Consider the following 13044-nt stretch of genomic DNA (forward strand, 5'->3'; position numbering starts at 1 on the left):
CAGTCTGGAGGTTGTATCCCGCATATTGAACATTGTGGTGGGAAATGCTTCAAGCAGCACCCGCCACAATGTTCAATATGCATGTTGTGCATTGGCATGCACAATGTGGCAGGCAACGCGGGGTGCCTGCCACCTTGTTTATGCCAATTTAGGGGGTACCATAGGTACCCCCCCAAGTGCAACCCCCCACATCCCCCGGGGCCCTAATGGGCCCCCGAAGCAATCTCCTCCAGTCTTTCCATTGCGGCATCGCTTCCATGGAAAGGCCTTCCTACTTGCCCATGCTAATATGGATGGCGGTGCCTGCAAGGCATCGCCACCATATTAGCTCCCTTTTCCACCCGGTCGGCAATCCGACTGATGGAAAAGCGGCAGGCGGTCTTTCCGTCCGCAGCTGGGCCCCTCGCCATGCTAATATGGCGGGGGTCCAACAGGAGCATTTGGCAGGCGGATTACCACCGCCCACAATACTAGTGACCCCCTTAGTGAACTGAAAAGAAATCTCATATTTTAAACACAAACCAGAGTGCTTAATAGCACACCTACAGCCATCACTTACATGTGACTTGTGCATACTGATACTTGGATTTAAGACTTGATAAACAGCCTTAACATGGCAAATCAAGCTACAAGTGAAAGTGAACACACAGGACCTGTACTACCAAGTCTCATCCATGTTTGAAAGAGTGTTTCTCTACATGAACGAGAAGGTTGCATCAGTACTTGCCAACATATCTGAGAAATTGTAGGAGTACACCAGTAGCAATGCGATGAGACGTTTAAGTAAATGTGTTGGTATGTGACTATCTACTTTAGTATCCCTATGACTCGCTAAATATCTATGTAAGTGGCTATACACAAACAACTCAGAGCCTGTGTCCTCCTTTTCATTCTAGAGCACTAACCATAATTTCTATGATAAAATTAAACCCCTCATTTTGTTCCTTTCTAAACTTAAATGTTTTAAGTTTTACCAGTTTGAATCAATCATGATGGCTTCAGATGTGACATACTTTTGTTGTAAGTATGACTGTTAGTGATCTAGTTGTTTTTTAGAACACTTCAGGCTGCAGTAGAACATACAGGAATCAACTGACAGGCTGCTCCTGTTGGTATTACATGTTTTACTGAGAATGTCAGACTTCATTCTCATATGGCTTAGAAATTATTGAGCCTGGGCCCACTTACACATTTACACTTAATCGATAATCTTTTTGTGCAACATGAGAGGTAAGGGGAAATACTTTATTTTCAATCTTCAAATGCACAGTAACCAATTAAGTTACACAATAACTCAGCCCAACACAAAGTCTCTAGTTAGTGATCTTATTCCAAATTCAGACTCAGAAACAGATGAATATAAAACAGTCTAAGCATTATCCTATAGAACTACAAAGCAAACAGCAGTAAGCCAAATCTTCTGAAATGATTTACCCTATAGAATAAAAAGATAACAACTAACTCAATTATTGCTACGTATGCATAAGGAAACACAATTTTGTGTTAGATTGCATTAATTTGTCATCGAAAAGTAGCAGAGATCTTCTTTCTGTCCCTACAATATCCTTAAGTGACAACCCTAAACTAAAGCATATATTTAAGGTAAATTTAAAATAGAAAGGTATCAGCTTGTCAACTATCCCTCACTACACTGCATCATAACATCAGTTACATCCAAAGGACATCCCACAGACAATACTTAGTACATTTCCATTCTACCAGCATACATTGGCTTCTTTTCACCACCTTTCCTTTCTCATAAATCGCTGCTTCAGTTGTCCTTGGTCTCGTCTCCATCCCATGAGAATTCTCCTCCCATCTTTGTTATCGCATTTCCTTTGTACCAGTTGCCACTTCACACACCTCACTATCTACTAAGAACAAAGACCCTTTTATACAAAATACATGCAACATTTCTACTGCACGAATAAAATACAAATTCAAAATGTTAAACTGAAACATGAGCGTGAATCCAAATATATCTCAGGGCCACAAGTTAAGCTAAGTTAACATGTGTATGGGTTACATTATTCGCACTTCCATACACACAAATGAATCTAATTGTTCAACATATACTTTAGTAATTAATACAGTAATAACATGATTATTCCTTAGTAAACATCTCATTGTACCAATTATCCGTGAACATATTAGCAAACATTTCTTGATAGATATTAATATGTAAGCATCTCAACTCTATCAGTTATATCTTCAAACACGCTTTTGTTTAATTAGTTTGTGAGGACATTTAAATATGCAAAACCCCCAAAAGCATTTTCAACATTAGTCACACAGAATATATGTGAGTGTGGACTACACAGGAATATAATGCACTCCTAACACATCTCTCGGAGTGGAGTCATTTTTACACTACTCCAATCCCCCCTCTGATGGCGAATGGGGCCATGACATTATCTGCAGATCTTATCAGATAATCTATTCAGGTGGACTAACCTAAACCTTTGTCATTGCAATTCTTTTTCATTTGAACTACTCCAAACGCTTCATATCATGATAATATGCATCCTGCTACTTTTCCAACTCTATATCTCCTATTTTCTGAGCCACACTCTTCTTCACCTTGTATCTCTGGTACTCTTTCACAATTCCCCCTAGGACAAATACACAAAGGCCAATTATTAACACAGGCTTCAAGATAGAACCAACTATACCACTTCACAAATTCACAAACCATTTACCTATTGTACTAAATCCATTTCCAACTGAATGCTAAACACATTCAGCTTCCAAACCAATCAAATCCTTCTGGACATAAGTAATGTTCTTTATTTACTTTTGCAAGTCTTTGCTGTTGTTTAGAATGTAAGTGCAACACTGTTGGATCTTTAACACTCGATAGACTCCACCTTCCTTTACAAGCAAACTGTCTCAAGCAAGCCTATTGTGCAAAGCTATAGCTCTAATGGCAACCATCTCAGTATACACTAACAAATTAAGTCCAGCAGTATTTAATGATAACCTATCAACTACTGTGGACAACTTTATAGTCTTGATATCATTCAGTATCACCCCTATATTTGGTATGATACCACCAAAAATATCTTCAGCAATCTCTCAATCCACGTTTATGTCTTGACTTCTCGATAATCAAAATCTTCCGAATGATAAATCTTCGGGAACTCTGCATCTAAATAACATGTACCATGCCAGTAACTAGGCTATTTAAAATAAGCATTATTTCCGCAAACAAATTATACTCCAGGAATTACTGGGTCTGTTCCATCCACAAACAACTTCCATGTCCCTTGAACCTCAAAGGTGTGATCACATTCACTCTTCCCTACAAATATGGAACTCTAGTCACTCTTGCCGTAGTATACACATACTCTCCTCATATATTGTAAATCCAGTGAGAATGCTCCAGTATTGTCTGCTGTATGATGTTCCCTCTCCTTTGGTGACCAGTATCTATCAATGTAGTTGAATCAAAATGTCTACCAGCAATTTCAGGAGTTTTGGCATTTGAATGTCTATTCAAGTGCTTAAGAAATGGCACTTCTGAAAGAACTCGATCATAATTTGAAAAATACTACTTAAAAATGACCCTTTCCATAAAGTATACTAAGAAGCAAACTGCAGCTAATGCCATATGTCAAGGGAAGATGGTGGTAGGTAATGCCTTCAGCTACTGAAGCAGGTAATTGCATACAAACATAGCAACCCTTCCCTTTCATAGTATCTGCATACTCATAACACAATCTAGCATAAGCGTTAACTATAAAATCTCCTCTAGACAAGTCTGTATGTAAATGCTGTTGTCCTAATGAAACTAAATCTCCATCTGTTTTTGGCAAGACTTTCTTCTCAGGTGTACGTATCTCCTCTACACTATCAGCAGGACTCAAACATAACAATACAATTATCACTATTATAACCTAAAACTATAGGCATTAGCAAAGCACCTATTATGTATCTATGCTTACAATTAGAATTACTAGTGTCCATATTAATTTAGATTCCGACCAAGTTGGGTAGAGAAATAGCAGCTACAAAGTTCTTCTCTGTTGATCCCCACCTGTCCACATAACAAAACAGTCTCAGTTCAGATGACTCTTGAGTAGCTGCGCTGTGCGGTTTGGACTCTGCCCCTGGACAAAACATCTGGGCCTGAAGTCCTCCCTGTCTGCTTTTATCAGCTCTTTTTGCCTCAATTACAGGATGACCTACTGTGGTAATTTAACTCTTTCATACAAGACACGGGCCTCACACCTATGATGGCTGCTGCGAAAATCTCTCTTATACCCAAATCTGACAAGGACCCAGCCTATTGTCCTCCTATCGCCCTATAGCCCTTCTCAACATAGATACCAAGCTTTTCACCAGAATATTGGCCTCTAGACTGGAAACCCACCTCCCGGGCCTTATTAATCTAGATCAGGTAGGCTCCATCCACCACAGACAGGGAACGGAACAACATCTGCCACGTAGCACATTCAGTGGAAAAATCGATCCTTTATGATATCCCAGCAGGTCTTCACTCGCTCCATGCGGAGAAGGCCTTTTATAGGGTGAATTGGTTCTTCCTTCGGGTGTTGTTAGGCAAAATAGGACTTGGCCAAGTATGATTTCCGAGATAATGGCCTCATACGTAGCACCCACGGCCACTGTCCATGTTAATGGGCAAACTACGAGACCTGTAACAATTCTTCGGGGCACTTGTCAGGGGTTCCCACTGTCACTCCTATTTGCATCAGACATAACAAGGCTTCAATACTACTAAGGGCATTGCACTCCTTGGTTTACGTTGTAGCTACTCAATCTTACACCCACTTTGAGAAGCTTGTCGGAGCCTACGATGGCTCAATAGGCCATATACCTAACACTTACCATTCGCTTCAACACACTACATTGGTACGCACTCAGACCTACCAGTCTACATGGCACTTCACCACCCAGGAAGACATTACGCCCAAACAATGGGAGCACTGTGGAGGGACATTCTTAAAACCAACTGTAGTCTCTCTCTCCAGGAAATGGCACATAAATTGATGTTCCACTGGTATTATATGCCAGCTCATCTCTCCACCATTTACCCAGGTACCTACTCTCTCTATTGCTGTTGTTAAGAGGCTGTCAGAGATTTTGACATATCTGATGGTCCTGCAGCGAAATCACCTGGTATTGGAAGGAGATCCTGGGCCATATTAAGGCCATTGAGGGATTCCCAATTCCTTCCTCCTATCCTTCCTCCTATCTCATGGTATCTGATCTCCAGCCTTAGCAGTAATGACCAATGTGGGCGAGAATCTCATTAGCTACCTGCTTTTAGGAGCACAACAACTCATAACACTTGCGTGGAAGCAGACAAACCCCATCCAAGGCACAATGTTTTACCTGCATGTTGCACATCTTGACAATGGAACAGATCTCACACCGCTTAACTAAGACCGAGGCTAAGTTCCAGTACATTTGGCGGCCCTTCATCCACTAAAAAACCCTTATAGAGATCACCTGCTTTAACCCATCAAAGCTTAGAATGCTCCCGCTCTCTGATTGACACTGCTCTTAACACCTCGCCTGAGCATAATGACCACTATCACTCCAATGGGAGAACAGCACTCTCGCCGCTATGCTGTGATACTGCTCCTACACATGTCCCTGCCCCGGAAGATTTTGACCTGTAGTTGATGTGTTTGTTTCTGTTCCTTAGTTTTTGTTAATTTTGTCATGTACTGCAACATAATGTGCTTTTCAGCATTATATATTGGGCATGTCTGACATCGCTTTTTAACCGCCTAGTCTTATTAGTGGATGTACATGTGGCCGCTAAGTTGTTTCAAACAGGACTGCATGTTACTCATGCTTGTACTTGCTTGCTCTGCCATGTACATGCTCTACAATAAACAGAATCTGAGCAACAAACAAAAGATGTTGAAGAATATACTTTAGCCACCCTAGATTTTAAAGTGACATTTATCTGTTCCATGATACCTGAAGCCTGTGGCCGATAAATGCAATGCAGGCTCTGCTCCACCTGTAATGTTGCACACAACAATCCTAAGATCTCATTATTAAAATGATACCCTAAGTCTGACATCTTTTAGTAGGACAAGTCTCTACCCAACAAGAAAATATGCACACCATCACCAGAATGCATCTCAATCCATTACACACAGGCATCATGACAAAGTCCAGCAACATCCCGTTAAAAGGGCCTCTAGACCTCCCAATATGGCTCAAAGTAACAGCAGTTCTCTTTCCCGTATTCATTTGCTGACAGGTCACACATCTATGGCACAATACTTCAGCCATCACCCAGAATTTTGGAATAAACCATGTTTGTTTGAACGACCTCACCATTGCATCCTTTCCCACATGGGTTGGCCAATGATTATGTCTCACCATCTGATACAACAGAGTGGGTAATGCTGGTCCTCCATCCCCTGAAACCCAAATGTCATCATCTCTTTTCACACATCCTGCTCTGATCCACCCCGATTGCTCTTCCTCGGACACCTCCTTTTGCAATCTCTTCACCTTATCCCAAACCTCAGCAATGGCCATCAAAAGGTTGACATTGATCTCAACTGTCTTTTCGTTTATGTATTCCTTGTTGAAAGTGCAACCATTCAGCGCACAGTATCGCACAACTGTGTGGAAGTACTGGTTCCCAACTCTCACTAAAACGTTTCCTTTACATTGGCAGGACACTTTATAATGGCAATTTCTTGAGGCACCAGTAAAACTTCCAATAGTTTCCTCGCAGCTTCTCTATTGCATATTGGTGACCCCGAGGAGGTCATGAAGCCTCCTTGAGACCATAACTGTACAAAGCCATGCACCACACCAAACCCATATTGGCTATCAGTGAATATCATCACTTTCAGATGGTCTGGCAGATAGCATACTCGTGTTAGGCAACCAATTCACCCATTTGAGCAGAGAATACTCCTTGGAGTCAAGCAGCTTCTCCCACTCCTGAAACAGTGCAGACAGCATAGGCAGTCCTCAGGTTTCCCTCATGATCTTTTAAACATGAGCCATCCACAAACAGGATTTGTTCAGACTTAGGTAATGGCTCGTCAGTAATGTCAGGACAGGGTTTGGTGCATAGTTCAGTGACAACGAGACAGTCATGTTCTTCTTCATTTCTATCCCCCCTCACAATCAGGCAATGGTAAAAGGGTGGCAGGATTGAGTACAGACTATTGTTTCATGGTAATGACTTCAGCAGCCAAAATCACTTGCTCGAACCAGGTAAACCTGCTGTTAGTACCGTGTTGGGTATGTATCTTAGTTAACAGCAATTCCACAGAGTGCAGAACATAAACAGTTAAGGGGTGACCCATCACAATGCCTTCGCATTTCTCTGTGCTGACACCTGTGCAGCAACGGACTTGAGACATCCGGGCAATGCAGATGTTAACACTGAGAGAGCAGCTCTCCCTTTCATGGGAAGAGAGCAAAAACGCTTCGTTGTAATTCGGCATTCACAGCACAGGAGCACGACAGAGACTTTTAACTCCAGGAATGCATTCAAACAATCATTGTCCCCATGCACCGGATCAGACACATCTTTGTGTGTCTACCTCTGCAGAGGTTTGGCCACTAGGGAAAAGCTGGTTATCCATTGGCAACAGTAGCCAACCATTCCCAGAAACATTTTGACTTCCTTTTGTGCGCCAGGTGGATTCATTTGCATGATGACCAAGATTCATTCTTGTGACATCTTTCTCAATGTGAAGTTCCAAATATAGAACTGCAACTTTCTATGGGACACTTTATGTCCATTCTCAGCCAAATGGTTCAACAGGGCAATGGCATTGCTTCTTCAAGCGACCAGAGTACTTGATGCAACTAGAAGTTAATCGACATACTGCACCAAGACTGAATTACAGGGCATAATCAGAGACTCAAGACAGTTCTTCAGAACCTGGTTAAAGATGGACGTAATCTTCATAACCCCTTGAGAAATACAACAACATATTAAAATATGATCTCCCAGCCAAAGCATAAATACAAATTTACTGTTTTTGTGCAAGGGGATAAAAAAAAAACCTCCTTGTAAAGATCGATAACACTGAACCATTCAGCCTTACATGGAATCTGAAACAATATCACAGATGGATTCAGTATCACAGGACAACAAGAAACTACTTCACTGTTGATTTTGCGAACATCTTGCAGAATACTTTACTTATCGCTAAGTTTCTGTAAACCCATAATGGGAGAGTTGCATGGACTCACCAGGATCTGAATCAAAATCCCCTGCTAAATCATGGACTCAATCACAGGAGTTATTCCAGCTACTGTCTGAGGCGTCAGGTTATATTGTGGTGTTCTTGGGTATTCAGCATTGGGCTTGATTTGTATACGGACTGGTTCAACTCCTTTAATAAGACCAATGTCCTTTCCTGAAACATCTCAGACCACAGCTGCCACCATGTCTCTGAGATACAACGGTAAATCTTCCACCGTCGGCAAAGGAAACAATGAAACATTCACATTTTGGTTTGCTAATTCAGATGCAATTAATTAATCATTGGTCTGTAGCACACTGACCTTTGGTGTACAGTATATGGTGTAATTTAACTTGCACAATAGGTCACGTCCCAAGAGACATACATGCCTTGATTCACACACCACCAACAGATGATTAACCTCAAATGTTCATATCTTCATAGACACCTCGTCTGTCAGGGGATTTGACATCCTCTTATTTGCAGCTCCTACAACTTGTATTAGTTTTCCCAATAGGGGTAGACTTGGAACCTCTGCTGTTCTCACAGTAGAGCAGGTAGCAGCAGTGTCAATCAAGAAGGTGACATTGTAGCCATCTACATCAGCATCAAGGTATGGTCCACTCTGGTCTATCTCTAAGACTGTGCCAACTGTACAGTCTTCCTCCCCCCTCAGGCGCTGTCATAAGGACGGGCCTGCCCCATAGTCATTGTAAGCCTCAAACATAGGCTATTGTTGGAATGGAGCATTATTCTGGGGTACATTATGCACAGCCTGCTGTGGCACCAGATGCTGTGGCACTTGCATCATAGGACCTTCAAACCCTCCTGTATTCTGAGATCTTAGTCTGTGTGCACTTTGCATTTTTACTTCGATACCCTGTGAATTATTGAATCCCCCACTTTGATCTTGATTTGCAGGATTAAGACGACATTCATGCTGCCAATACCCCACCTTATAACAGCAGTGGCATGGGCTGGTCTTCTTCAAAGTAGCAATGCAACTCCAGTCTTTGGGTCTATTAGAACACCCATACCTCTTCTTTGTCCCTGTAACCCTCCACCTTGTTGAATTTGAACTCCTGTTTGGTATGACAGTGACACTGGGATGACATTCCCTACATATGGCTAAACATGACCTCCTCTCTGAGAAGCCTTCATCTGCACCACCATCAGCTTTTCAGTCATCCTCTTGTGTCTCATCTCAATCTCGTGACGCAGAATTTGAATTTCGTTGACAGGCTTATTCTGCCAGCAAATCAGCTGCTGGATCATCATGCTAATCTCAGATTGCAAAACAGTTACAACTCTACACACAAACTGACCCACATGCTTGGGTTCAAGCATATCCATTCCACTGTACTGTTTGAAAGCCTGCAACAACCTTTCATAATGTGCATGAATTGTCTCTTTAGGTTCTTGAGTTGTCCTATCAATCTTAACCCAATCGATATCCTGTGGGGCTACCTTGTCTTTAGCCATGTAATCACAGGGTCATATTTCTTCATCACTACAGGAGACGAACCATGCATCTCTGGGTTTCTTTCTGGTTCACCCTCAAGCCATTCTCTGGCTATTTTGCATGCAGACCACAAATCACTAGGAACCACAATTTCAAACAACATGTTTAAGTCAACCTACAAAACCCTCAAACTTTTCACAAAGCGATCAACCTGTTTATACCATACTGCAGGCTTCTCTCTCAGCCTCGGGAAGTAATTTATAAATGAAGCAAGATTACCTCTACTCCAAGGTATATGTACATAACCCTCACTAGGCACTTATCATAGCGGATAAGCCCCAACTCCTGTAACTTTTTCTCATAATGGAGGTGGTTCTCCTGCTGCTCTCTTAGGACCCTTTTTCCTGGACCATTTGTCTTCCCACGTATCTAAGGTACTCCAAACTTGAATGTCTGCAATTAACTCTCAAATTTGAGTTTTCAGTCCAGATGTTCTCAAATCCTCAATATCCCGGTCACTAAAAAGTAAACCTATAGCTCTTCTGTAAGGACTTCGTTCATACAAGATCAACATCCCATTTTTTAGCTAATTCATATAATTTCACATGAGCTTGTCTTGCTCTCCTGGTAACATCTTTGACCACAGACACCAGTTCTATTAATTGATAGGTATTAAGGTAATTTAAATCCAAGTCCCCACTTATCATTTCATCCAATTCTGATTTTTTATTTGCCCACATCGATCAGATCTACCTTTACAGCTTATTTGATGGTTCCCTGACTCGGTTCAGTGCTCTGACTCTCAGTAATGTTGTAACATTATTTCAACTACATTTCTAAATCCAAGACATCCAATATATGGTGACTCTCAGGTATCTTCTGTGTGGTAGCAGTTTCTCAAGGTATACATTACATACTCTGGGGAGTATTTCCCATACAGGTGAATCCATACCTGCCAATCCAGGAAAGGACCTTATGAGTCCCACCCAGTCTGGACTACAGAAGGATCCACAGACGATGCGCAAGGGTTACTCACATTCATCGGAGTTAATGGAACAAACCTTGCCTGATAACTCTCTCTTCTTTCCTGGGGTGTTCACCTTTCTATAACTACAGGTGTTCTCTGAACTTCATTTCCAGCTGAGTTTGAATCATAGATGGGGACAATGGGACCAATAGTGACCGGTAACACAAAAGCATCTGGAATCTTTGAGACAGAACTAGGGTTGAAATGTCCTGACGCTTCGGGCACACATTCTCATGTCCTCCCTCACCCTAGTTTTGACATTTCCTGTTGATATAACCCCCAAGACACCAGGGACTTTGGAGCTAAAGCGTTTCTAATATTACTGGTGGTATCTTGACACTCGACAAGGAGAGGAGAGGACGCATAGGTGGAGCAGCGGAGAACACGCCAATTTGAACTTTGGACCGAAGGGGTCCGCGATCCTTTACCCTCCTATGGCGCCATGAGTTTCATTATCTAGGGCTGTACAATACCAAGGCCACCTTTCAGTGGAGCATATTCACCTTCTGCCCACACAGTGGACACCCTCCAACCCTTGTTTAGGTAGGGTGGAGCCCGCCCCTAGTCACACATAGGTCCTGATGAATGCCGCGGACCCCCATGGGCCACTTGGCAGAAACATGTTGACCTTTCAATTTCGGTGGGGGGACATTTAATACCCCAAGACAACGACCACGTTTTTAGTATACCATATAGGCACCAGTAACATTAAAAAGAAAATAACGCCTTTAATGGATTTTTAACTCACTTTTTCCTTTTTCTTTTGGGCCCCCACTGTCGTCAGGTGCATGCCCGCCCTCCATCAAACCGAGTTTTTGGAGGGCGAGGACTGGTCAATGATGAAGCATGACACCAGGTGGTGTGTGAGACCAGTCTTACACTTTTTGTAAGATGCCATCACTTACTAACACTTTCACATAGCCTCCCTATATATATATTTTTTTTTTCCTGCTGGGAGCAGCTCTCTTGTGGTTCAACAGTTGTGTTGGAGGCCGCTTGCTCCTAGAACCCCGTGCCTCCTGTTCCCTTATACCTAGACATTTTCTGGGTTCCTGTGGTTATATGGTATCTGGACTTCCCCACTTCCAGGGTCCGTCTGGATGTATGAAGGTGGATGTTCTGCCAACATTCCATCCAACAAACTAGCACTAGCATCGATATCCCTATCTTCTTGCCCTTCTCCCTTTCTGTCTTTTCCGCTCCTCATTTTCTCTCTCTCTTCCCATCACCTCTGCCAGTCACCAATGCAGGGTACAATCTCGCTCCCTCCATCATGTCTACTCTCATCTCTTTTGTTATCCATCCATCTCACATCTGAACTCATTACTTTTGTCATTTTACATTTATATGGGTCTCTCTTTTTCACATTGGCAGCCTGTTCCCACGCATTGAGCACTTCAAACTGTTTGGGTCTAGGTAATGACTTCATTGCAAACAACATTCCCCTCAAATTATCAATTATTCTCAAATTGAATGTACCATAGCATGGAAATGTCAATGCACCTTCTTTCTTAGTGATCTTGTGCCAATTTTAAGATAAAGAACAGTTTGTCCTACATTTGTTGCCATATAATGAGCTGGCGTTTCCTCTGGTGGAGCCTCTTTGCCCATCCTAGTAGAAATACCCACATATCCTCGAACCATATCTCTGGTCACTCTAAAACATCTGATTTTCCGTCTTTCCTTAGAAACGTATAATTCAACTTCAAATTCAAAATATCTTCAAATTCCACAATGGTATGCCCATTAACAACAATACAATGCCAATCCCAGCATGGCGTTACACCAACCAACCTAATCCCGTGCAGCACACTCTGACGTCAATCTCGCTCCTTGCAACAGCTCACCCTCCTTCACAATTTCTTTGCCCATGTACGTTTTCTCAAACAACAATTGTCTGCTTTACAAAAAGAATCGATAGAATTCAATCACCCAAACAGCACACGCATTCGCAATTGAAACCTCAACCAGCGGGAAATAACCTGAATCAGTTTAGTTTTCCTTCTGTGCAAAAAGGTCCACCACACTATTTACAATTATCCCATTCACACAAAGTTAATTATCTCAATTGAGCCATAGACAATGTCTCACGACAAACCCCACATATTCCAGAAGACAAATAAAACACGGTGTCTTCTGCACCTTTCTATATATCCCGGGATCTTAGGCCATGACTGACTTGATAACAACTTCAACAACAACTTATCACCACGTTCACATGACTCTCACAACATCTCCACCAGGCATCACACAACCAATTTTTCACCACAATCTAAAAATAGTCTGAAGTACACAACTCTATTGATATTCACTTCTTTGCTGTTGTTTTCACCACACGCTACCGGAACTCCATT

The sequence above is a fragment of the Lissotriton helveticus genome, chromosome 6 (genome assembly GCF_964261635.1).
Source record: "Lissotriton helveticus chromosome 6, aLisHel1.1, whole genome shotgun sequence".
Taxonomy (NCBI): Eukaryota; Metazoa; Chordata; class Amphibia; order Caudata; family Salamandridae; genus Lissotriton; species Lissotriton helveticus.